The following is a 22,180-nucleotide window of genomic DNA, read 5'->3' as shown; positions in this document are numbered from 1 at the left end:
CTTTACAAACTCTATTTTGTTAATCTTTACAATATCACTGAAGAGTTATGAACACCAATCAATGTATTATAAAGTGAACAGTGAAATATTGAATGAACTGCCAATACTCTCAAAGAGAGTCTTAAAGATTCTTCTTACAATGAAGTTTCTTTTTTTTTTCTTTTCTTTTTGATACATAAGTTCTCTAAGACCAAGTTAATCTACTAAACCTTACAAAGAATCAGTATGTATGTTTTGTTGGGCAGAAGTGAAAAGTAGGAAAGGTCTGAATTCACAAAATTTTGAATTTAGTAATAGGTTAAACCAATATTTCACTGAATTTTCTGAATATACAAAAGTGTATTTTCAGAAAATGTCATTATGCATTATTGAAACTCTTGTCAAGGCTTATATTATAGTCTACATTAACACCAGATAATTTCAACCTTGCAGCAAATTAGTAGAATCCTATTATTAAATATTGCATTCAAGTAATTTCAACAGCACATGGTTTGCACTGTATTATTAACAGATCCTCAAAGGGCAGACAATGTCACGACCATCAATAAATAGCTATTGACCACTTACTGTACATAACTTGAGTTTTTGAAAGATCGTATTGTTTCCAATTTGTTAAGCTAATCTTTTATAGAATTTTTTCGTGTTGACAAACCAAAAATCACATTATATCTATAGAGCAGCTGTAAAAGGCCATTTTAACAAGTGATTTTCAAAAATATTCAGCTTTTTATGGTAATAATGAATGTAAAAAGTAGAGAAGCAGTCAAAAATTAAATAGTACCAATAACTTTCAAATTCTGAAAGGAAATATACCTCCCATTTGTCTCCACCAATGTTTATGCATTTAAAAAGATTATTTATTCTATTCTAAACTACATATTGATTCTGCCAATGCTCTGCATCCCCACCACTACTATCCCTCTCCATTGGATCATTGTGTACAATGGACAGGTTTTCATTGTCCAACTCTGTGAGAATGGTACCACCTAGAGGTGTGCAGTGCATGAACCACACAACTGCACATGGAAGTCCTGCATCCAACTCGCCCCCCTCTCTTATCTGGACTATTGCAATAGTTTTCTTTTCATCGGCTTCTGTTAGTACCTCCTCCAATCATTGCCCACAAGGCAACTTTTAAGTGATCCTTTTAAGTATATGATACACTATAATATTTTCCTGTTTTAAAATCATTAAAAGTTTTCCACTGCATTTCAAAGTCCCTTACCTTTCCATTTGCTGTCTCTCTGCTTTAAGTTTACTTTCTGTAGTTAACTGTTTTAGCACAAAGAAATCAACTCTAATGTCCCCTTTTCAAAGCAACACTGACCACTCATTTTAACATAGAATAAATGGAAAGAAGCAAATAGAGCTCCTATGTCTCAACCACTGATTTGTTTTCTTTGTGGCACTTCTTATAGTTTATAGTCTTGTATTTGTTCATTTACTTTTTTGGTTTATTCTTTATATACTGTTGTTTATTTGCACATACTAAATTGTCATTATAAATATAATAGGTTACTGATTATCCCTGAATAAGTGTAAATTGAGCCCACAATGGAAGTCATTCCATTAATGTTAGTGAAGTTCTTGTTTGTGTAGTCCATTGAGGTTTACAGAGAGCTTTTATATTTATCATTTCTTCTAAAAATTCCTATATCCTATGCATGAGCAACAGCGAGTGTTATTACACATTTCACAGATTATCAAACGGAGGCAAAGTAACCCAGAGAATAAGACTGAGTCGTGACTTGAACTCAGAGCACTTTTGAGTTCATATCTAGAAATCATCCTATTATAGCAAAATTTAAGTTCTAAACAGCAAAATGGTTGATTGCTTTGAATGTCCACACTAAGGCACAGAAGAAGCAGAAAAATATAAGCTACAGCCTACAAGGAATATGTTAGCCCTATATTATAAAAAATGCAATACCATTATGATCTTCAAATTTGGATTACATTGTAATAAATCTTGAATACAGCACTGAATTTGGACCACAACTAGATAGATGAGTTCATAAGGTCAGTTATTTTTCAAAACTTACCAGTTGCTGAAGTAGTGTTTATATCAATAAAAGTAAGTTGTATTATACTTAATATAAAAAGTGCACACAGCACACTCTGTCAATTACTAAATCTCATTTTAAAAAATAGTTCTGTGTATTTGACACCTGTCAAAAACTTAGTTGACAGACTTCTTTTTTCAATCTATTACACCTTGTAAGAATCTAATCAATGTGTCCAATTTACTATTCATAATTTGCATGGCATACTTATGGTTTTATTCCATATTTATCTTCTATTTTCTCATCACTAACTTTCAGTGTTCATCAGAGATGTATATAAAAACCCTATTACTTAGACAATACATTTGTGCATATAATAATGCATTTATTAATTTACACAAAATAAAAATAAGGAAAATTTATTAATTTTGAAACATGAGAAAGTATGTATTTAGTTTTAATGTAAATATTATTATAACAGTTATCCAGATTTGCCACATAACACTTCTTAAATAACCAGAAAAGCCTTTATAATAATATGAGCATAAGGTCTTTGTGTTCTTATCAGAGCCTCCTATGCAAACTGTGGGCCCCTGTGCAAAATGAATATGCCTTGCCCTTGTTCAAAAAGTTCCATTAAAGGTACATATAAATAGTGTTTTCTTCTTTAGTGTCTCCCTCCATCTCCTCTCTCTCCCCCTCTCAATTTGTCATGGTGATTTTTATTTGTTATTTAGCATTGTTTTAAGGACAATTAAAAATCTAAATTAACATGGATTTAACCTTTCATCTTTATATTGTTCAATAACAGATTTGAATGGATATAGAATATTTCACTCATATGCAGAATTACTTGCATGATCCAATTCTTATTTCTGGCCCATGACTAGAGGGTACCTGAAGATAGGCAAAAAGACAAATACAACCCACAGCCAACAAAACACTGAACAGTAAGAAGCTGAAAACTTTTCCTCTAAGATTGGGAACAAGACAGGGATGCCCACTCTCCCCACTGTTATTCAACATACTACTGGAGGTCGTAGCCATGGCAATTAGACAAAACAAAGAAATACAAGGATTCCAGGTTGGTAAAGAAGAAGTCAAACTGTCACTATTTGCAGATGACATGATATTGTACATAGAAAACCCTAAAGACTGGGAGCCAAGATGGTGGTGTGAGGACAGCAGCAGAAATCTCCTCCCAAAACCACATATATTTTTGAAAATACAACAAAGACAACTCTTCCTAAAAGAGAGACCAGAAGACACAGGACAACATCCAGACCACATCCACACCTGCGAGAACCCAACAAATCCAAAAGGGGGTAAGATACAAGCCGTGGCCGGGCGGAACCCAAGCGCCCCACACCCCAGCTCTGGGCAGGAGGAGAGGAGTCAGAGCAGTGAGGGAGAGGGAGCCCAGGACTGCTGAACACCCAGCCATAGCCACCCGCACCAGAGCACAGACACAGTGCATGGGGTGCTGGATACTAGGGAAACAGGACAGTAAGACATGTGAGCGGATCCCTGCAGCCAGTGTCATGGGGACAAAGAAAAGTGAGTGCTTTTTAGAAGTCTTAAAGGGACAGGGACCCCAAAGCTGGATGGAAGCATCCTGGGACACTTAGTCCAGCAGCAGGGAATCTGGGGAACTCTGAGCACTCTAACCCCCTAGGAAGCAGGGAGCACGGAGGCCCCCAATGGAGATAAATGGTCTCCTGACCATTCACCCTCCAACACGGATCCACCATATCGGAGCAGCAGCTCGAGGCAGGCCACGCACACAGCAACAGCGGAGATAAACTCCAAGGCAGCCAGGCAAGAATCAGAAGCCCTGTCTGTGTGCAGCTGCCCAGCACAAGCCACTATAGGTCGCTGTACTCCCAGGAGAGGAAGGCTACAAACCAACAAGAAGGGAAGTTCTTCCAGCTGTCACTCGTGCCAGCTATGCAAACTATCTCTATCGCCATGAAAAGGCAAAATTTCAGGCAGACCAAGATAACAGAGACAACACCTGAGAAGGAGACAGACCTAATCAGTCTTCCTGAAAAAGAATTTAAAATAAAAATCACAAACATGCGGATGGAGACGCAGAGAAATATACAAGAGCTAAGGATGAAGTCTGGAGGGAGATTACAGATGTCTGGAAGGAGATTACAGAAGTGAAACAAACTCTGGAAGGATTTAAAAACAGAATGGATAAGATGCAAGAGGCCACTGATGGAATAGAAACCAGAGAACAGGAACGTATAGAAGCTGACACAGAGAGAGATAAAAGGATCTCCAGGAATGAAACAATATTAAGAGAACTGTGTGACCAATCCAAAAGGAACAATATCCATGTTATAGGGGTACCAGAAGAAGAAGAGAGAGAAAAAGGGATAGAAAGTGTCTTTGAAGAAATAATTGCTGAAAACTTCCCCAAACTGGGGGAGGAAATAATCGAACAGACCATGGAAATACACAGAACTCCCAACAGAAAGGACCCAAGGAGGACAACACCAAGACACATAATAATTAAAATGGCAAAGATCAAGGACAAGGAAAGAGTTTTAAAGGCAGCTAGAGAGAAAAAGGTCAACTATAAAGAAAAACCTGTCAGGCTATCATCAGACTTTTCAACAGAAACCTTACAGGCCAGAAGAGAATGGCATGATATACTCAATGCAATGAAACAGAAGGGCCTTAAACCAATGATATTGTATCCAGCACGATTATCATTTAAATATGAAGGAGGGATTAAACAATTAACAGAGGACCAAAAGCTGAGGGAGTTTGCCTCCCACAAACCACCTCTACAGGGTATTTTAGAGGAACTCTTCTAGACAGGAGCACTCCTAAGACTAAACAGATGTCAAAAGAGAAAATAAAATCACAGCAAAGAAAGCACACCAACCAAATACCAACTAAAGGCAAAAAATAAAATCAACTACCCACTAAAAGCAGTTAAAGGAAACACGAAAGAGAACAGAATAAAACAACCAACATATAAAGAATGGAGGAGGAGGAATAAGAAGGGAAAGAAGAAAAGAATCTCCAGACAGTGCATATAACAGCTCAATAAGCAAGCTAAGTTAGGCAGTGAGATACTAAAGAATGTAACCTTGAACCTTTGGTAACCACGCATCTAAAGCCTGCAATCGCAATAAGTACATATCTTTCAATAGTCACCCTAAATGTAAATGGACTGAATGCACCAATCAAAAGACACAGAGTAATAGAATGGATAAAAAAGCAAGACCCATCTATGTACTGCTTACAAGAAACTCACCTCAAACCCAAAGACATGCACAGACTAAAAGTCAAGGGATGGAAAAACATATTTCAGGCAAACAACAGAGAGAAGAAAGCAGAGGTTGCAGTACTAGTATCAGACAAAATGGACTTCAAAACAAAGAAAATAACAAGAGATAAAGAAGGACATTACATAATGATAAAGGGCTCAGTCCCACAAGAGGATATGACCGTTCTAAATATATATGCACCCAACACAGGAGCACCAGCATATGTGAAACAAATACTAACAGAACTAAAGAGGATAATAGAATGCAATGCATTCATTTTAGGAGACTTCAACACGGCACTCACCCCAAAGGATAGATCCACCAGGCAGAAAATAAGTAAGGACACACAGGCACTGAACAACACACTAGAACAGATGGACCTAATAGACATCTACAGAACTCTACATCCAAAAGCAACAGGATATACATTCTTCTCAAGTGCACATGGAACATTCTCCAGAATAGACCACATACTAGCTCACAAAAAGAGCCTCAGTAAATTCCAAAAGATTGAAATTCTACCAACCAACTTTTCAGATCACAAAGGTATAAAACTAGAAATGAATTTTACAAAGAAAACAAAGAGGCTCACAAACACATGGAGGCTTAACAACATGCTCCTAAATAATCAATGGATCAATGAGCAAATTAAAATAGAGATCACAGAATATATGGAAACAAATGACAGCAACAACAACACAAAACCCCAACTTCTGTGGGACGCAGCGAAAGCAGTCTTAAGAGGAAAGTATATAGCGATCGAGGCACACTTAAAGAAGCAAGAATAATCCCAAATAAATAGCCGAACATCACAATTATGGAAACTGGGAAAAGAAGAACAAATGAGGCCTAAAGTCAGCAGAAGGAGGGACATAATACAGATCAGAGAAGAAATAAACAAGATTGAGAAGAATAAAACAAAAGAAAAAATCAATGAAACCAAGAGCTGGTTCTCTGAGAAAATAAACAAAATAGATAAGCCTAGGAAAACTTATTAAGAGAAAAAGAGAATCAACACACATCAACAGAATCAGAAATGAGAACAGAAAAATCACAACAGATGCCACAGAAATACAACGAATTATAAAAGACTACTATGAAAACCTATATGCTAACAAGCTGGGAAACCTAAAAGAAATGGACAACTTCCTAGAAAAATAAAACCTTCCAAGAATGACCCAGAAAGAAACAGAAAATCTAAACAGACCAATTACCAGCAACGAAATTGAACTGGTAATCAAAAAACTACCCAAGAACAAAACCCCCGGGCCAGATGGATTTACCTCAGAATTTTATCAGACATACAGAGAAGACATAATATACATTCTCCTTAAAGTCTTCCAAAAAGTATAAGAGGAGGGAATATTCCCAAACTCACCCTAATACCAAAACCAGGCAAAGACCCCACCAAAAAAGAAAACTACAGACCAATAACCCTGATGAAAGTAGATGCAAAAATACTCAATAAAATATTAGCAAACAGAATTCAACAGTATATCAAGAGGATCATACACCATGACCAAGTGGGATTCATCCCAGAGATGCAAGGATGGTACAACATTCGAAAATACATCACCATCATCCACCACATCAACAAAAAGGACAAAAACCACATGATCATCTCCATAGATGCTGAAAAAGCATTTGACAAAATTCAACATCCATTCATGATAAAAACTCTCAGCAAAATGGGAATAGAGGGCAAGTACCTCAACGTAATAAAGGCCATATATGATAAACTCACAGCCAACACAATACTGAACAGCGAGAAGCTAAAAGTTTTTCCTCTGAGATCGGGAACTCGACAGGGATGCCCACTCTCCCCACTGTTATTTAACATAGTACTAGAGGTCCTAGCCATGGCAATCAGACAAAACAAAGAAATACAAGGAATCCAGACTGGTAAAGAAGAAGTTAAACTGTCACTATTTGCAGATGATATGATATTGTACATAAAAAACCCTAAAGACTCCCCTCCAAAACTACTAGAACTGATATCGGAATACAGCAAAGTGGCAGGATACAAAATTAACACACAGAAATCTGTAGCTTTCCTATACACTAACAATGAACCAATAGAAAGAGAAATCAGGAAAACAATTCCATTCACCATTGCATCAAAAAGAATAAAATACCTAGGAATAAACCTAACCAAGGAAGTGAAAGACCTATACCCTGAAAACTATAAGACACTCTTAAGATAAATTAAAGAGGACACTAACAAATGGAAACTCATCCCATGCTCCTGGCTAGGAAGAATTAATATTGTGAAAATGGCCATCCTCCCCAAAGCAATATACAGATTTGATGCAATCCCTATCAAATTACCAAAAGCATTCTTTAACAACCTGGAACAAAGAGTTCAAAAATTCATATGGAACCGTCAAAGACCCCGAATAGCCAATGCAATACTGAGAAGGAAGAATAAAGTTGGGGGGGATCTCGCTCCCCAACTTCAAGCTCTACTACAAAGCCACGATAATCAAGACAATTTGGTACTGGCACAAGACCAGACCCACAGACCAGTGGAACAAAGTAGGTACTCCAGACAGTAACCCAAACATATATGGTCAATTAATATATGATAAAGGACCCATAGACATACAATGGGAAAATGTCAGCCTCTTGAACAGCTGGTGTTAGCAAAACTGGACAGCTACATGCAAAAGAATGAAACTGGATCATTGTCTAACCCCATACACAAAAGTAAATTGGAAATGGATTAAAGACTTGATGTAAGTCATCAAACCATAAAACTCTTAGAAAAAAAATATGCAAAAATCTCTTAGACATAAACATGAGCAACTTCTTCATGAACATATCTCCCTGGGCAAGGGAAACAAAAGCAAATAAATGAACAAGTGGAACTATATCAAACTGAAAAGCATCTGTACAGCAAAGGACACCATCAATAAAACAAAAAGGTATCCTACAGTATGGGAGAATATATTCATAAATGACATATCCAATAAAGGTTTGACATCCAAAAGAGCTCATACACCTCAACAAACAAAAAGCAAATAATCCAATTAAAAAATGAGTAGAGGAGCTGAACAGTTCTCCAAAGAAGAAATTCAGATGGCCAAAAGACACATGAAAAGATGCTCCACATCGCTAATTATCAGAGAAATGCAAATTAAAACTACAATGAGATATCACCTCACACCAGTAAGGATCGCCACCATCCAAAAGATAAACAACAACAAATGTTGGCGAGGTTGTGGAGAAAGGGGAACCCTCCTACACTGCTGGTGGGAATGTAAATTAGTTCAACCATTGTGGAAAGCAGTATGGAGGTTCCTCTAAAAGCTCAAAATAGACATACGATTTGACCCAGGAATTACACTTCCAGGAATTTACCCTAAGAATGCAGCATCCCAGTTTGAAAAGGACAGATGCACCCCTATGTTTATTGCTGCACTATTTATAATAGCCAAGAAATGGAAGCAACCTAAGTGTCTGTCAGTAGATGAATGTATAAGGAAGATGTGGTACATAAACACAATGGAATATTATTTAGCCATAAGAGGAAAACAAATCCTACCTTTTGCAACATGGATGGAGCTAGAGGGTATTATGCTCAGTGAAATAAGCCAGGCAGAGAAAAACAAGTACCAAATGATTTCACTCATATGTTGACTATAAGAATGAAGAAAAAATTGAAGAATCACAGACCCAAGGATGGACTAACAGTTACCAAAGTGAAAGGGCCTGGGGAGGATGGGTGGGAAGGGTGGGATAAGGGGGGAGGAAAAAAAGGGGGCATTAAGATTAGCATGTATAATGTGTGGGAAGGCAAGGGTAGGGATGTGCAACACAGAGAAGACAAGTAGTGATTCTACAGCATCTTACTACGCTGATGGACAGTGACTGTAATGGGATTTGTGGGGGGAGACTTGGTGAATGGGGGAGCCTAGTAAACATAATGTTCCTCATGTAATTGTAGATTAATGATACCAAAATAATAAAAATAAAATATAAAAAAACCTAAATGCTTAGTGCAGTAAAAAAAACAAAAAAAAAACAAACTTTAATGGTATTTATTAAAATATTTAAAATATAAAAAAAAAAGACAAATACGAGCACAACTCAGGAGATTTGGAAATAGAAAGAGGGGTTTTCCCTAACCCAGGAGACAGAGAAGCTGATTGTACTTGAGGCTAGACATAAACCCCCCACCCTTCCCCATGCCCCACTGTCCCCTCTCCCTTAATAATTTTACCTTTGAACTTGTGCTTTAAGTCTTTCAAGACACGGCACAGAACATTAAACCCTAAAAGTGAAGCCCTTTTGACTGTACTGGCTGCATGCCCATGAAGTGGCCTTCATTCATATTATGTTCAGCCACTATTCTAGGCAGATATTCTTATCCCCATAGAATCAAGAAAATACTATGACAGAGATTAAGTAATTGGCCCAAGGTCTCACAACTAGTTACTAATGTTCTACAAGGACTATTTTCATCTCAAGCATGAATAATTGCTATATACTTGAATTACCACATTAGGTTTAGCCTAAATACATTAAACTAATTTTTATATCTGTAATATATTACATGTCCACAAATATAAAAATACAGAAGCCTATATGTGTGTGCATATATATATATATATACATATATATATATATACTAAACACTACAAAATATATATACACACTGTCTTCTCTGTAAATTTATATATAAATTTGGATATGCAGCTTATAAATATAAACATTTGCATATATATATATGTTTCTATATATACACATGTTTATACACATATATACACACACAGGAAATTATCCTGAATTGAATTTCTTGGGTAGTTTCTAGTCAACTGGAATTTTATTCTTGTAGATAAATTGGGGATAGTCTTTAGAAGTTTCAGAAGAGTATATTTGTTTTCAAAGAAGCAATTTTAAAGTTGTATCAGTACACATACATTTTTATTGCAACAAATAATATGATTAAATTTAAAGTTTTAAATATTTAAAAGTTTAAGCACTATCATCTTTCTCCCTATTTAATTTTACATAGCCTTCACACTGTTATAATACAGGGTGAGTTAAACTTTGGTCATGAAGACATTCATGCATTTAAAAAATATATATAACCTTACCAAAGTTATAAAATGTCTATGTTCATTTTAAATTCTCAACATATCTATATAGTGAGCAAATCAATAAATAGTTTTTCTTTTAATTATAATTCCTACTTGGAATTGAGAATTCAATGATACGTATTTTAATAACTTTTACTGTGGGATGAGAATCAAGCCTTTTAAAAAAACGGCTGGATGATTTAAGATCTAAGAACTGTAATTTATTTTATTATACTTAACAGGTATAGTTGGAAACCTGTAGAATTGGAAAATTCATATTTCAATATAGAATGAATTAAAATAGCCCTTTTAGTGTACCAACTAATTTTCACAATAGCTAGAGGCAAAGAACATATTTCACATTTTTGTAAAAATACTAATAACAAACACAACAACAAAAGCACAACATGTAACCTTTGCTTTTCTGAAATTTCACCATCATCCACCAAAAGTGACCTGCCATGGGCTTTTTTGGTTGAAATTCCCAGTTAAGAGTATGGTTTATTCCTGTAAATATATAGTTGCAGGCAAGGGATTCCTAATGGGATTCAGGCTTGAGTGCATAATATATCCAAGGATCTGTGTTATTCTTACATTATAATACATACTGTCATGTCTAATTGCTTAATTATACTCTGACAGAATAGAATGTAGGGAGGGACAGGACCTGTTCGGTACATTGCCAGCTAGTGTCAGGGAATCTTGTTTAAGAGTTAACATTTCCTTCGATTCTGCAAGAATGAATTGTGTTCTACTGATAAAGACTAAAAAATGTTTAGGGCAATTTCTGTGTGAAAATGTAGTGATGATTTAGGACATTCTGTCAATAGAAAAAAATGAATGAAAATAAAATAAGTTCTATTTTTCAAGAATAAAGGAGAAAACATAAACTTCAGCCTGCACAAAGTAACTGTCAGTATACTATGCATAAGTTTCCATTTTAAAAATACATCAAATTCCACCATGTTTGAAAAACTGACTCAAGAGGGGGAAAAGATGGTGGCATGCGAAGTAAGACAGAAACCTGCTCCCAAAGCCACATATAACATGAAAATGCAGCAAATACAACTAATCCAGAAAGAGTGACCTGAAAACTAGAGAACAGACTGCCTACATCTGAGGAAAATAGAAAAGGGTAAAGTAGTTTCCACAATCTGGTGGGACCCAAGGCCTCCCAAATCCCATCTAATAGGAGAGAGGAAGAGAAACAGAGCAGGGAGAGAGTAGAAGCCCAGGACTGCTAAACATCCACCCCTGGAGATATGCTCCAATAGCACAAACTCACATTACATGGTGCTCTGGAAATTAGTGGGCTTGGAAAAAAAAGACAGGCAGAATACACAGAGAGAATGATATTCTAGCCACTTGTGGAGAACAGATATGCACAACTAGACACTCTGGAACAAAAGAAAGGTAGGCATTTTGAAAGAATACCCAACAGTAAGAGGGGTGATAAAAGGGCAATGATTACCCAGAGCTTCCTGCTCAGGGGAAAGGGAAGGTGGGCAAAATGATCATGGCACAGTCAGCGTTGGAGGATGGGAAATTTCAGGAGCTTCAGACACTTAATTCCCCTGGCTGTTAATGCAGCCCCAAGGCTCCCCACTTCCAAACACAGCCTGCTGCTCCTTCCTCCAGGCAGGCACCAGTCTGCAAATCTGTTGCCTGCATCATTGCCCTAGGCCAGCCAGAGAATGGCCTCATCTATGGATCTAAAGGGAAAGAATGCAGAGGCTCCTTCCTGAATGCTTGGTCCACTGGCCCTGGCAATGGAGGCAGGCACTGCAGCAGGGAAGCAGGAAAGAACTCTTTCCTCCTAGCAGATGCTGGTGCCACACACCTGTGACCTCCACCAATGCTCCAGGTTCTCCACAGCTCCAGAGAGTAGAGCTTCTGTACACTAGAGGAAGCTGCTCAAACAAAGTTACTCCATAGGAATCACTAGAAATACGAAACAACAAAAAAATTTTGTACAAATATTCAGCAGATGCCAGAAAGAGGGCTAAGTGAAACTGAAATCACCATTCTTCTTGATAGAGATTTCAAAATAAAACTCATAAACATGCTCACAGAGATACAGAAAAATATTCAAGATCTCAGGGAGGACTTCCACAGAGACAGAAACTTTGAAAAATACAGTATCTGCAATGAAACATACAATTGAGGGATTTAAAATCAGTTTATATGAGGCAGAGCAGATGGTAAATGAAATAGAAATTAGAGAACAGGAAAACAAAGAAGCTGAAGCACAGAGAGAAAAAAGGATCTCAGAATGAAAGAATCCAAATGTAACAATATTCATGTTATGGGTGGGGTGGGGGATACCAGAAGAAGGAGAGAGAGAAAAAAGGATAGAGTGTCTTTGAGAAAATAATTGCTGAAAAATTCCCCAATCTAGGGAAGGAAATAGTCTCTCAGGCCATAGAAGTACACAGAACTCCCAACAAAGGCACCCTAGGAAGACAACACCAAGTTGTCTTTTATTATTTAATTATTTTAGTTTATTGATTTAATTAATAATTATTTTAATTATTTTATTATTATATTATTTAATATAATAATTAAAATGGCAAAAATCAAGGACAAGGACAGTGTATTAAAAGCAGACAGAGAGAGGAAAAAATCATGTAAAAAGAAAGATTATCAGGCTATCAGCAGACTTCCCAGCAGAAATCTTACAGGCCAGAAGGGAGTAGCATGATGTATTTAATGCAATGAAACAGAGGTGCTGTCAAGAAGAATACTCTATTAGGCAAGATAATCAATTAAATTTAAAGCAGGGATTAAACAATTTCCAGATAAGCAAAAGATGAGGAATTTTCCACCCACAAAACCATCTTTACAGTGTATTTTAAAGGAACTGCTCTAGATAGAAGTACTCTTAAGGCTAAATAGCTGTCACCAGAGAAACAAAACCACATTAAAGGAAATGTACCAATTAATTTCTAAGCAAATGCAAAATTAAATCAACTACCCAAAAATTCAGTTAAAGAATACACAAAGAGTACAGAATATGACACCTAATATATAAAAAGTGGAGGAAGAAGAATAAGAGGGAAATAAAAATAAACCTTTAGATTGTGTTTGTAGTAGCACACTGAGTTAATTTAGACTGTTAGATAGTAAAGAAGTTGCCCTTGAACCTATGGTAACCATGTATCTAAAGCCTGCAATGGCAATAAGTACATATCTATGGATAATCATCCTAAATATAAATGGATTGAATGCATTAAGCAAAATACAGAATTACAGAATGGATAAAAAAACAAGACCCATCTATAGGATGCCGACAAGAAACTCAGTTCAAACCCAAAGATTTAGATAGACAAAAAGTGAAGGAATGGAAAAAGATATATCATGCAACTATTAAGGAGAAAATAGCAATAGTATGTGTACATATATATATCTGACAAAATAGACTTCAAAACCAAGAAAGTAACGAGAGACAAAGAAGTATATTCCATAATGATAATAGGGTCAGTCCAAAAGGCAGATATAACCAATACAAATATCTAAGCACCCAGTATAGGAGCACCTAAATATGTAAAACAAATACTAAAAAAATTAAAGGAGGAAATAGAATGCAATGCATTCATTTTAGGAGACCTCAATACACCACTTACACCCCAAAAGACAGATCAACCAGACAGAAAATAAATAAGGAGACAGTGCATTCAAACAGATGGACCTAATAGACATCTACAGAACCCTCCACCCAAAAACAGCAGGATACATATTCTTGTGAAGTGTACATGGAATGTTTTCAGAATAGATCACATAGTAGGCCACAAAATAGCCTCAGTAAATTCAACAAGATTAAAATTGTGCCAACCTGCTTCTCAGACCACAACAGTATGAATAGAAATACATTATGCAAAGAAAACAGAAAAGCCCACAAACAAATTGAGGCTTAACAACATGCTGCTAAATAATCAATGAATCAATGAACAAATAAAAACAGAGATCAAGCAATATATGGAGACAAATGAAAACAACAAATCAATAGCCCAAAACCGGTGGGATGCAGTGAAGGCAGAGGAGAGCATATTGCAATATAGGCTTACCTCAAGAAAGAAGAACAATCCCAAATGAAGAGTCTAAGCACACAATTAGTGAAACTAGAAAAAAGAAGAACAGATGAAGCCAAAAGTCAGTACAAGGAAGGACCTAATGAATATCAGAGAAGAAATAAATAAAATTGAGAAGAATAAAACAATAGAATCAATGAAAGCAGGAGCTGGTTCTTCAAGAAAATAAATAAAATAGATAAACCCCTACACAGACTTGTCTAGAAAAAAAGACAATCAACACACAAACAGAATCAGAAATGAGAAAGGAAAAATCTCTATGGACACCACAGAAATACAAGAAATTATTAAAGAATATTATGAAAAATTATATGCTAACAAATTGGATTACCTACAAGAAACAGATAACTTTCTAGAAAAATACAACCTTCCAAGACTGACCTAGAAAGAAACAGAAAAGCTGAACAGACCAATTACCAGTAATGAAATTGAATAGGTAATCAAAGAACTACCTAAGAACAAACCCTTGGACCAGATGGCTTCAATGCTGGATTTTATCAAACATTTTTAGAAAAGACATAATACCCATCCTCCTTAAAGTTTTCCAAAAAGTAGAAGAGGAGGGAAGACTTCCAAACTCATTCTATGAGGCCAGCATCACTGTAATATCAAAACCAGGCAAAGACACCACATACAAAAAAGAAAATTATAGACCAATATCCCCGATGAACATAGATGCAAAAATCCTCAACAAAATATTAGCTAACTGAATTAAAAAACATATAAAGAATACCATCAATTATGATCAAGTGGGATTTATTACAGGGATTCAAGGATGGTACAATAGTTGAAAATCCATGCACATCATATACATCAACAAAAAGGACAAAAATCATATGATAATCTCAATAGACACTGAAAAGCATTTGACACAATTCAACATCCATTCATGATAAAACCCTCAACAAAATGGGTATAGAGGGCAAGTACCTCAACATAATAATAAGCCATATACAGCAAAGCCACAGCCCACATCATACCTAACAGTGAAAAGCAGAAAGCTTTTCCTCTAAGATCATGAACAAGACAAGGATGCCCACTTCCCCCACTTTTATTCAACATAGTACTGAAGGTCCTAGCCACAGCAATCAGAAAACCCAAAGAAATAAAAGGCATCCAGATCAGCAAGGAACAAGTTAAACTTTCACTGTTTGCAGATGGCATGATATTTTACATTAAAAAACATCAAGAGTCCACTCCAAAACTACTAGAACTAATACCTGAATTCAGGAAAGTTGCAGGATACAAAATTAATACACAGAAATCTGTTGCATTCCTGTACACTAATGATTAACTAGCAGAAAGAGAAATCAGGAAAACAATTCCATTCACAATTGCATCAAAAATGAATAAAATTCCTAGGAATAAACCTAACCAAGGGATTGAAAGACCTGTAACCTGAAAACTGCAAGACACTCTTGAGAGAAATTAAAGAAGACACCAATACATGGAAATACATCCCATGCTCATGGGTAGGAATAATTAATATTGCCAAAATGGCCATCTTCCTAAAGAAATCTACAGATTCAATGAAATCCCTATCAAACTACCAACAGCACTCTTCAACAAACTAGAACAAATAGTTCTAAAATTCATATGGAAGCACAAAAGACACCGAATAGCCAAAGTAATCCTGAGAACAAAGCTGGAGGGATTATGTTCCCCAACTTCAAGTTCTACTACAAAGCCACAGTAATCAAAACAATTTGGTACTGGCACAAGAACAGACCCATAGATCAATGGAATAGAATAGAGAGCCCAGATATAAACCCAAGAATATATGGCCAATTAATATATGAAAAATGAGCCATGGATATACAATGGGGAAATGACAGCCTCTTCAACAACTGGTGATGGCAAAACTGGACAGCTACACATAAGAGAATTAAACTGGATTATTGCCTAACTCTATACACAAAAGTAAACTTGAAATGGATCAAAGACCTGAATGTAAGTCATAAAACCACAAACAAGTGGGAAAAATTAACTTCTGTATTTCTTTACAACGTTTATATTTGCCACAATAAACTATTTTTCAGTGTTTGTGGGACCCCTTAAAAAAAAACTTGACTCAAGTCTCCTGAGGAAATCATAGACATACAGAATTGAAAAAAAATTTAAAGTGATACTTAATCTAAAAAAAAAAAGGCTAATATGAGAGGAGCAAGTGAACAAGTCCCTTGGAAAATGTTAAATTTTAAAGTACTTTGAGAGTCTGCTCCTTTTTTCTTCACTATTAAAATGATGCATACATTGGAAATATATTTTTCCTGCTCAAACTTGTGAAAATCTCTATCAGCCACAAAACTTCATTTCATTTTTTGTCATATTTACCTGTTTAGACTGATAATATCATATGTCATTTGCTATCTCACCTTTGCAACTTCACTCCCTTTCTAGTCACCCAATTATTTTTAGTATTGGTGTGAAGAATATTTTCAATGAAGCACACAGTTATAATATTTTGCAAATACTTTCAAATCAGTTGACTAGATTTTCTGTGAGATAAAGTATTCAGGATAAATGCTCAGTCTCCATAGTGACACAGCTGTGACACTTGTATAAATATGTGCCCATCTTCCTTCAGTTTCCTGAGGCTTTAACCTATGAAAAAGGAAAACCTACCTTATAGTATCACTCAGAGGTGAACTAGTACTTTTCTAATGTTCTTTAATTCTCTCTACATCCTTGTGATGCAGTGTCATTATTATCCCCATGGTACATATCTAGACATGGTCTTAAACAGATTAGGCCAATTGTCCAAGGGCCATAGCTAGCAAATGAATAAACAAGAGCTAAAATTCAAGATGGGCCTAATTTCAAAACACCTGATTTCAAAATTTTCAAACTTTTTCATGCTTTATCATTTATCTTTATTTTCTAACATTCTGCTTCCCTTCTAGAGAGGTTGATTACAGCCATGTTAGGTGCCATACCAGGCTTATTCCCTCTCAGATAACTTTTCTTCCTTACACTGTGTTTTTTACCTGGATCTCTCTCCCCTGCCATTCCAAATGGCAAATATTTTTTTGATGTTATAGAAGTTTCTATTCACAGATGAAGGTATCACTTTTGTCTTGTTCTCTTTACTGAGACATATTGCTACATGTCAAGAACATATATATAAGAACTATATGAGAACACACACAGGAACATACATTTAAGAAAAAAATATACAAAATGTAAATGAATGAAAAATATATGTATTATATATATTTTGTGTATAGGTTATGTATGCATGTTTATATGTATACATATACACACACAGTAGAGAAGCCTCAATATGAAAATAATTTATAAGTTAATAGCTTCCAAATCATTGCTAATCACCTTTGTGTTAATCAGAGTGACCTGCATCTCTGAATAGCTGAGCTTTGATCTATGAATTCTGTTTCAGAATTAATAGTAAAAACATTTGTCTTACTACTATTACTAAAGCTGTAAATAATTAAAATCTTACCAGCCTCAAGGGTAAATGCAGTTGGCCAGAAATAAACTGTTTGACAAAAGTTTGTGAGATTCATGATAATCCTATTTAATCAATTTGAATTCCAAAGCACATACCTTTCTATAAAATATGAATATTATGAAGTCAATTGCATGCATTCAACATTATGAAAACATATGCAATGCATGTACAGACATCCTTACCCTAGGAAAATCCACATTATGAGATCCTATATATGTGATAGACTGGATAAGCTTTGATGTATTATGTATAAATTCTATATGTTTGCTTATTTCTCTATAAATGGTATTAGAAAGTTAAAAAAAATAGCCATAAGATTGCATAGAGTTCTGGTCCCTTTTTCTTTCCTGCTGAAATAAATTTGCAAACTATACATCAGATAGATTTCCCCAAAGGGAAATGGTACATATTTTTGTTCTTAATGGGTTTCTTAGGACATATGGTCAATATCATTTCCCTTGATCTGATGGGGACAAAGCTGTATCTATTGATGCTGATGTTTCAATAATAAAATTAGCAGCTACTTTCACAACCAAGTTTTCTAATTCGTTATTCGTGAAAAACTGACAGAAAACATTCTATATGTTATGTTTTCCAAAAAAAGACTTATATCATTGATGGATTTATGGGTCTTGCTTATTAAACAGTAACTTTAGAGTTACCTGAAGGTTTCTTTATTGACTCTAAATCTTCATTGACATCATATAATATTTTCAGTTTAAATACAAGGAAAAATTAAGGATTTATCCTCACATAATGTCACATTTTACATTGATAAAAAATGTCCTTCTAAAAATGTCCCTTTCTAAAACTTTTAGAAGACCCATTAATAACTATATTCCCTCATATTACTTGTTAAAATAATGTATTATTAGGATGGTTAAGCTAGAAATAGCAAAACGTTTAAAGTAAGACTATATCTAGATATTTATTTTAACTAAAAAATGGAACGTCAAAATTTCCCTGAATATTTAAATTCAACTAATAATTTTAAAACTGGCATGTGGAAAAACAAGACAGGATAGTCCCTGTATGGGGTGTTCAATCCATTTAAGAGCAATGATGAAAGAAGGGAGATCAAGATACTGGAGATGGTACTGCAATGAAGGATTTTATAATATCACTTTTGGGTAATAAATATATTTATTGTGATACATTTAAGAGCTCATTTTGAAGTAATAGTTCTAGTTTTAATCCATGGTTCCTGCAAAGACCTTTTCATCTAAATATGACAATTAAAATGAAGAATTATATTATCATAATGTAAAACATTCATCATTTTTGACATGTATTACTAATTCCACACAGAACAACTACATAACAACTATACAACACAGCTGTAATAGTGTACCTATGGTACTATGCCTACTATTATTAGGAAGATTTTAAAGAGAGGAAAAAGTAAAATTGACCAAAACACTAGTTTATGTAAATACAAAACGATTCTAATTCATCATCGCTATAGACTGAATGTTTGTGTCTCTTCAAAATGCATGTATTGAAACTTAATACCAAATGTGATGATATTTTGAGATGAGAGTGTTTGGGATGTGATTAGGTCACAAGGGCAGAGATCTCATGAATGGGATTAGTGTCCTTATAAAAGACTCCAGAGAGTCCTTAACCCTTCTGCTAAGCTGGCTGTCAAGAAGACAGCCACCTAGGAAACAAGAAGTGGTCTCTCATAAGAAACCAAATTTGGTGGCTTATTCGTCTTGGACATCCCTGTCTCCAGAACTGTGAAAAACAAATATAATTGTTTTTTTTTAAGCCAGCCAGCCTATGGTACTCTGTCATAGTAGCCTAAATGGACTAAGACAAATTAGTGCCAAGAAGTGAGGGTGCTAATATAATAAACACCTAAAAATGTGGATGGAGTTTTGAAACTGGATAATGGGTAGAGGCTGCAACAGTTTTGAGGTACCTGCTAGAAAATGTCTACATTACTGTGAATGTACCATAATAGAACATTCTGATGAGCTCAGAAAGAAAACAGGACTGCTGTGGAGAAAGCTTCAGTATTCTTAGAAAATACCTAAGTAATCATGAACACAATATTGGTAGAAATGTAGACTGTAAAGGCCATTCTGAAGAGCTCTCAGATGGAAATGAGAAGCATGTTATTGGAAACTGGGGAAAGGCAATACTTGTGATACAGTAACAAAGTACTTAACTGGATTGTTTTCTAGTGTTAAATCCTAGTCCACCTTCAAACTTCTAATCAAGCATCACTCTTTTTAGAAAGTCACTCATGATATTTCAGTCTGATAGGGAAGCCTCTTTTCCACGTTTTAATAACATTCAGCATTTTGTAATGTGCTACTAAATTAGTAGCATGTTCTATCTCTACTAAATTGTAAACTACTTAGGTAAAAAGCTAAGGTTGAAGAATGGTAAGTAGATAAGGTGTGTATTTTTAAAAAGATGATAGTGAGCTCAACATACTTGCAGTGATGGAAATAAATGAAAAATTAAATGAAAAGGTATAAATGTGTAATTAATCTCTTTCAAAAAATTAAATATACAGATAGAAAACAATCTAACTAGATTCCTTTGATGCATTAAAACCAGTGTTACAAGTCTGTTTTAATACCAGTCTTGTCTTTATCATGGGATTTAATAAATTATTTTTCTGAATAAGTTAAAGTTATGTATTTAGTTATGGGCTAATTCCTTTTTTTAAAAAATGCATAGTGATGACGGGGGAGAGAAAAGATGGTGGAGGAGGAAGCCAGTGCAGAAACCTCCTCCTACACACACACCAAGGAGGCAATTACAAAAAATACAACTAAACCTGAAAATAATCTGAAGACTGCAGAAAAGACCACCTACACCTTGTGAAGAAGAGAAGACCACACAGAGAAGGGTAAAGTGGCAGTGCCACATTCAAGCAGGACCCCAGCTCTTCCCGCATTCCAGCCCACAGGTGGGAAGAGGAATGGAGCAGGAGGAGATAGATGCTTAGGAAGTCTACACACCTGGCCCTGGATATCTGCTCTGGGAAGGAGTCCAGTCTGGACTCTGGGACTGGACACCAGGGAGACTAGGAGGCCTTTGGGAGGCTGACACTCTAGCTGCTTGTGGAGGACAGACACACTCCATTGGCCCTGCTGGGACCCAAAAAAGAGGCAACAGTTCAGAAGATTTGCCAGCAGTGGGAGGGTGTGCCAGAGGGCTGAGGGTCAGATGGAGGTCTCTCTTCAGGAGAAAAGGATGGTGGGCAACACTTCCCCAGCCCTTCCTTGACCTATAATATCTCAAGCAATCAGGGGAGCCCCAAATGCTCCATCCCTCTTGCTGACAGCTCAGCCCAAAGGCACTGCCTGTCCACCAGCCCTCTAGGCCCTGTAGCATCAGACTTTGCTGCCTGCAAGACAGAGGGAGACATTGCATCCTGGCAGGCAAAGTGAGGCTTTCTAGCTTTCTCAGTCCTGTCTCAGCCCAATTAGGGAGGTGACTGTGGCAGCCTGCTCTGAGCACTCCTTTATCCTCCCAGATGGTCCAGCCCCACGCCACTCACCCCTCTGTGACCATTGTGTCCATTGTCTTACCACTCATTGCCACAGGTCCTCCCCAGAGCCACATGCTCCACCAGACCAAACCACTGGTCCTGCAGCTCCACCACTGCTGCAGGGCAGGCAGAGGGAAGCCCTACCCACAACAATCACTGCAGAAGCACAGCTGCTTGACTCACAAAGGGATAGCTGTGACAAACTGAGAAAGAGCACTGCCAGCAGACACATAGAAATTCAGCCCCACCTATGACCACCAACAGTAACTGGGGATCCTAAGCAAAGCAGAACCAGACACTGGAAAAAATAGATTGAGTCCCTGACAAAATGAGAAGGCAGAGGAATATGCTCCAAACAAAACTACAGGATAAGACATGAGAAGGGAGGCTAAATGAAAAGGAGATCACCAATATTCTGGATAAAGATTTCAAAGCAACAGTCATAAATATGATCACTGATCTTCAGAAAGGTATTAAAGATCTCATGGAAGACTTCAATAGAGAGATAGAATATTTTAAAAAGAGCCACTCAGAGCTGAAGAATACAGTGACTGAAATGAAATATATAATGGAGATAATGAATGACAGATTGCTCCAAGTAGAAGGGACAATCAGTGAGATGGATATTAGAGAACAGGAAAACAAGGAATTTCAGAACAAAGAGAAAAAAGAATCTCTACAAATGAAAGAATGCTAACAGGGCTGTGTGACAGCTATAAATTAAACAATATTCATGTAATACAG

The 22,180-nt window shown here is 36.1% G+C and overlaps 1 long non-coding RNA gene across 1 annotated transcript in view; it reads right to left on the bottom strand.

Annotated features, from left to right (window-relative positions):
• The window catches only part of LOC140843512 (uncharacterized), a 150,341-nt gene extending 128,793 nt beyond the window's left edge, over positions 1–21,548 (bottom strand). The window contains exon 1 of the long non-coding RNA XR_012121349.1: positions 21,477–21,548. This is a non-coding gene — a long non-coding RNA (uncharacterized lncRNA). The remainder of the gene's footprint in view (positions 1–21,476) is intronic.
• Between the last annotated feature and the right edge of the window lie 632 nt (positions 21,549–22,180).

Source organism: Manis javanica, chromosome 9 (assembly GCF_040802235.1).
Source record: "Manis javanica isolate MJ-LG chromosome 9, MJ_LKY, whole genome shotgun sequence".
NCBI lineage: Eukaryota > Metazoa > Chordata > Mammalia > Pholidota > Manidae > Manis > Manis javanica.
Note: the sequence above shows the minus strand (reverse complement) of the source record. Positions and strands in the feature narration are given on the sequence as shown.